This window comes from Sapajus apella, unplaced genomic scaffold (assembly GCF_009761245.1).
Source record: "Sapajus apella isolate SASKATOON/1434 unplaced genomic scaffold, GSC_monkey_1.0 scaffold16, whole genome shotgun sequence".
NCBI classification, from domain to species: Eukaryota; Metazoa; Chordata; class Mammalia; order Primates; family Cebidae; genus Sapajus; species Sapajus apella.
In genome coordinates this window covers 15765252-15771251 of record NW_022436956.1, presented here as the reverse complement: position 1 = coordinate 15771251, position 6000 = coordinate 15765252, and the positions used below count along the sequence as shown (strand labels likewise).

The 6000-nt window shown below is 52.0% G+C and overlaps 1 protein-coding gene and 1 long non-coding RNA gene across 2 annotated transcripts in view; one reads left to right on the top strand and one right to left on the bottom strand.

Moving 5' to 3' along the window:
* Positions 1-3201, bottom strand: part of THY1 (Thy-1 cell surface antigen) — a 7066-nt gene extending 3865 nt beyond the window's left edge. Inside the window, exon 1 of the mRNA XM_032285201.1 lies at positions 2105-3201. The gene's annotated coding sequence lies outside the window, so the exon portion shown is untranslated. The remainder of the gene's footprint in view (positions 1-2104) is intronic.
* Positions 1-6000, top strand: part of LOC116556155 — a 141049-nt gene that overhangs the window by 45766 nt on the left and 89283 nt on the right. The window lies entirely within an intron of this gene.

Genomic DNA, 6000 nt, shown 5'->3' with positions numbered 1-6000 from the left:
GTTTTTTTTTTTTTTTTTGAGACAGAGTCTTGCTCTGTCACCAGGCTGGAGTGCAGTGGCACAATCTCGGCTCACTACAGTCTCCACTTCCTGGGTTCAAGAATTCTCCTGCCTCAGCCTCCCGGGTAGCTGGGACTACATGTGCGCACCACCACGCCCAGCTAAGTTTTTAAAAATTTTTTTAGTAGAGATGGGGTTTCACCATGTTGGCCAGGATGGTCTTGATCTCTTGACCTCATGATCCGCCTGCCTCGGCCTCCCAAAGTGCTGGGATTACAGGCGTGAGCCACCGCGCCCGGCCTATTTTTTTTTTTTTTAATTAATGGTGGTAAAATACAAAAAGCAACAATTACGATTTTAACCATTTAAATTCAGTACTTAAACTCAGTACACTCAGCAGTGCAGAATACATTCACATTGCTGTGCAGCCCATCTCCGGAAAGGAAAACTCTGTATCCGTTAAACAAAGACTCCCCATTTAGGGACTTCCCATTTCCTGTTCAGAAGAAAATTCCTAATGCTCATAACTGTTTCCATTTGGAGATTATTCGCATAAAGCATACAGTCCAAAGTTATTTATTGTGAATGAATGAATGGATCTCTCTGAATATTACGTACTCACCAGGTTATGATGGCGGTTAAGGAAAACAACCAACATCTGGCGATGACTGCTTCATATAAGTGAGCCACAAATCCCTAAGTCATTCGCCATCCCCAGTGAATGGCTAGAGACCATCCACCATGGCTAAGGATGCTCCCAGACAGGGAGCATCTGTTCCTATCTGGAGAGGGCACAAGCTAAGCGTGTTCCTGGAGGAGGGAAAGCTACAGTGGTCTCCGAGTGTATGTGAGCCAAGGATGCTTCCCAATTTCCAGCTCTCTGGAGTTCTGGCACTGCAGTTTTCCAGCCCAGTTTCAATAGCCTCCCTGACTAGGCTGTGTGCCTGGTGTCTGTCTCTGTCTGTCTGTCTGTCTGTCTGTCTGTCTCTCTCTCTCTCTCTCTCTTTGGCAGCATTGTTTGAACCAACTCTTGGCGAGGCTTTACGGAGCAGGTAGCCTAGCCTGTCTGCAGAGCAGTGCTCGCCCAGGAGAGGCCACAGAAGGGGCGTGCGCCCGCAAGCGCGCGCAGGGCATTGCCTCGGTTGCGTGCTCCCGGTGCACAGGGCGCGTCACTCGCCGAGTTCAGGGTCCCTGGCGCTCAGCCTCTTGACGGGTGAGGCTAGGATCCCGCAGCAGCTGCAGCTACAATCAATTCTCTCTCTGTCCCGGGGTGGAGCTGCTGCCCCGGACCAGATCCAGGAGGAAAGAGGGTCGGCATCTAATTTTTGATTCAAGGACTCCGGCTTGAGATGATGTGCAGGCTGGGGATCGGAGGGGAAGGGGGAGCAGTGGCCAGGGCAAGAGAGGAAAGAAATGGATCTGAGGCTGGAGAGGATAGAGGAGCCAGGAGATGGGTAGAGAGCGGCTGGGGAGGTGCAGTCTGTATTCATTTCCTCTGCTCTGTGTCCTCAGGGTCCAGACCAAGAAAAGGTCTGCTCTTCTTCCCTCTCCAGCCCTCGGTGGGACTCACCCTTACTCCATTTTCGTATTCCAATCTTCTCCTTTTCCAATTGAGTCCCCCTTCCCCCTCTCTCATCCTCTTTCAGTTCTCCCCTCCCCCGTTCGCCCGTCTTCCACCCAGTCCCCGCCTGCGGCACTGCGGTTTCCTTCACCAGTGCCCCGCACCCAGCCCGCCGCGGGATCACCGGGCAGAGATTCCCTTTAGCTCGCCATCCTCCGTCCTCTCCCCGCAGTTTAATCCGTCCTCTTCCCCACCTATGCGAGCTGGGTTTGGGGAGTCTGGGTGGAGCATAGACCCACAGGCTGTCCTTGGTGTCCTTTCTCCTTGTTCTCCAGCGCCCCAGCCCCAGACACCCGTCCTCCAGTGGGTGAAAGCCCCGGAGCGCCTTCCCGGAAAGGCGTCGGGGTGCGGCGCGGCCCCTGCCAAGTAGTAGCATCCCACTCCCGCCCCTGCCTGGAAAGCAGGCCCCTCCCTAAGCTCTGCGCCCTCCTTCCCTGGTCGCCCTCCGACAGTGACCCGAAGTCTAGTGTTGGGACGGCTTGCCTGGGCGTCTGACGGCTGTCCCGAGCCCCAGGTCCCGCCGGCTCCAGTTCCCACCTGGACTGGGGTCTTCCGCTGCTGCAGCCTCCTCCGAACGCGCCGCCGCCGCCGCCGCCGCCGCAGCCGGTTGCTGCACCCAGCTCGCAGCCTGCAGTTTTCACCAGGGATGGAGGAGAGGGGGAGTGTAGAGCCGGGGGCTCAGCCAATCAGAGGCGGAGATGGGGAAAGCAAGGATGGCAAGGTGGGGTGGGGGGTGGGGAAGGAAGAGAAGGCGGTCCCTTATTGGTGTGAGAGTGGCAAGTGGCGGCAGAAGGGGACTCTCACCCTGTGCTGGCAGGCCTGGCCAGGGACAGGAGAGTTCGGGACCCCAGGGTTAAGCCTGGGGCAGCCCAAGAACAGTAGCCTGCTCCCCAGCCCCGCAATGGTGGTTCCCCTTTTAAGGCTTTAACCCTTTCTTCAGACCTATTCTTCAGAAGTCTGTGGGAAAACCAGAGGGTAAGCGGTGCTGGCTGCAGGCCGGGAGCGAGCACCCACGCCTCCGCATTTCCTTTTCAGCTGGAGCCCACCTCCTCCGGAGCCTTCAGTGAGAGGTTTTGGAATATTCCAGTCTTTCTGAAAAGAAGCTGGCTGAGTGTTTCTCAGTGTTGGAGCAGCCCTTCGCAAGCAAGGCAGGCCCTGCACCCACCCTATCCGTCCCTAGCACCCAGCCCCATTTCGCCCCCTCATCTATTCCAGAGCACCCGGCTCCTCCGGAGGCCTGCAGCGCTTTCTGCTCTGGGCATCATGTCTTCTTCATCTCCTGGGCTGGCACCTTCTGACCCAGACAACTGGAAGTTTCTTCTGGCTTTCCTGAGTACAGTCTGCTTGTTTGGTCTTCAGACCAGGGAAGGAGTGTTGCTTTTTAGCAGGCACTGTGCTGGGCACATTATATTCATGGCCACCGTTACCCCATGGCCTCCTGCTGGGTTTATCCCATCTCAATCCTCATCCCCTGTCTTGGCTGCTAAGTGGGAGAGCTGGGGAGTTGACCTGGGCTGTGGGACCCCAGCTCTCAAGGGTAAGCCATTCCTCTCCCTCATCCCAGCCCAGTGGGAGAGGAGAGAGAGGAACTCTGGGAAAGAGGAGGAGACAGCCCCACAGAAAGGATTAGATTGAGGCCAGCTCCTGATCATCTGGGACACTCCTGATAACCCACCAATTGGATGTCACCAGAAGCCCTAGGCTCATTTTTGTAGACAGTGCTGATGACTTATCTCCCACTCACAGGTGTGGTGAATTTTTTAGAACTAACGTTTGATTTGTATCCTTCCCACCTCTTTATGAATTCTGGTTTGACATTCTGTGGGCTGGCCCTGCCTCCCCACTGTGTGCCTGCCTGTTCTGTTTCTTTATGGAAATCAGCTCTGGCACCTTCCCTGCAGTATCAGAAACTGCAGTGACACTGTTGGAAGCCACTGTTGGAAGCTTGCAAATGGGAGATTCACTTGGTTTCCCAGCATTTAGTGATGGAGCATGCTTAATGGAATGAGCCTTGCAGATGGTTACGTCCAAAGGGGCTATTCACTTTGGCAAACCACAGAGGCTTCTAGGGCATTTTATGGAAAATGCAGCGGGCCTTGCCCATCTAGGACCTCCTTAATCTAGTACTAGAACCAGCTGAGTCCGTACTTTTCTCACACTCCCCAGGATCTGGGGACTCTGACACATGATCTGGTAAGACTCTCCTTCTTTATAGGTGAGCTGACCTGGCTTCTTGTTCATAGGGTACTTTTAAACGCGATGGATGTCCTGGCCCCTGGCTGCTGACCTCCCTCCTACCCTCAAATCCATCCCAGCCATCTTCCCATTCATCTACCTGCTGCATTCCAGACATGCTGGCTCTGGCTTCTCTCTGTCACTTCATGGCAGTGTACTCCTTCCTGCTTAACAGCTTTCTGATTCTGAGTCCAGGGCTCTTAACTGCAGAAGGCATCTGGGCTGTGCTGGCTGAGACCCTGGATGCTCCGTTTCCCACTCTTTGGCCCTGTCTCTGAGTGTTGCTGGCTGGAAGGCCTGGCAGTGCTATTTTGATAAGGTTATGAGGACCTGGCCTAATTTCCGGGTCCCCAAGCACCTTGCTTTTAGGAAGGGGAAGGGAGTAGAGACTGTAGAAGGTGTGGCAATTCTGTGTCTGCTAAAGCAAGATCTCTGATTGGATGGAATTAATGTCTCAGATGAGACATCTGAGGTCAGGGGCGAGGGCACAAGGTGATGGAGGGAGGAGATTTAAAAGCTCCATTTACTGTGGACAGGATCGAAGTGGTGAAAGCAGCAGGGCTTTAGAGGGATCCAGCTAAGGCAAGACTTCCTGCCAGAAGGCTGTGGCTGTCTCGTTGGTCTCTTAGACCTCTCTTCTCCCACCATCTCCTGTTGTCCCACTCAGAGACACATGGGGATAAAAACTCTTCTAAAAACACACAGTCCTTTAGGGTGATCTAGGGACTGCCAGCTATTCACTTGTTTCATCAGATTATCTTTGTAGAATCACAGAGGTGGCTAAAGCTGCCTCATCTTTTAAATTATATTTTATTGTTGAGACAGAGTCTCACTTTTTGCCCAGGCTAGAGTGCAGCAGTGCAATCACCCCTCACCGAACCCTTGACCTCCTGGGCTCAAGCAATCCTCCCGCCTCAGCCTCCTGAGTAGCTGGGACCATAGGCACTTGCCACTCTGCTTAGCTAATTAAACTTTTTTTTTTTTTTGGTAAAGATGAGATCTCACCATGTTGCCCAGGCTGATCTTGAACTCCTGGGCTCAAGCTGTCCTCCCACCTGGCCTCTCAAAATGTTGGGATTACAGGCATGAGCCTCTGCACCTGGCTTGCCCCACCATTTTATAGCTGGGACCCGAGGCCCAAGAAAGGTAATGGTTTGTCAAGGTCAGACAAATATTTTGAAGCATGGTCTGGACTATTAGATCTTAGGTCTCCTGACTCCGTGTACACTGCTCTCTAGTGCTCCCAGGGTGGGCCCTCAGATCTCTGCTAGACTCATTTTTCTGGTTCATGGTAAAATGAGTAAAACAAGGACAGTGCAGTTTACATCGAGGTGATAGCTGTCAGGTTATCACCTTGTTTTGATTTTTTAATTCTTCACCCTATTGATGAGGGAGAGATTCCCACCCCCTAAAGTTATGAGGTTCACGACATGACCTCAACACTGGACGAATGAGATCAGTAGCAGTTTATTAATCACATATGGTCATACCTGGGAGGGTAACACTGCTTGCAATGAATTGCTACATGAAAGGTGCACTAAGAAACAGAGTGGAGATTACCAGGAACTATAAGAGGCAGGCTTTGTAATATCAAAACGGTGGAATGCCCCCTGTTTTCTATAAGAGGATGTGATTGGCTGTTTGAGTAATTCTGTGGGATGGCAGGGTGCTGAATCCCACTACTCGGGGATAAGCAGAAATTGTGCCTGGCCCCAACAATGAGAGTTGTTCGTTTGTCCGCAAAGTAGGGAGGGGATCTGGTAATTAGGCCTGGAGGTCTCCCTGCTATCAAGGCAGCCATAATATTGAGCTCTAATCTTTGACTAATTGAGACTATACACTTGTCTTTCCTATACTTTCATTCTGAGGTTGTACCTTTCCACTTTTCTGAAGAGGTGGTAGTAGATGATGATGATGTGTGTGTGTGCGTGTGTGTGTGCGTGTGTATGTGTGTTTAATGTCCTACTTTATAAAAAAAAATTGACCACTTTCTGGTAATCCTCAAACTTCTTTGGAAATGTGATTAAGTCCATGAAATTAAAAAATCTTTAAATCACTGCTCTACACTCTCCTAACCTCTAGTTGAAGTCAACTCCCTGAGTGAGGTCAGCTCCCTGAGGAGCTGCATGTTTGGTTGGAGAATG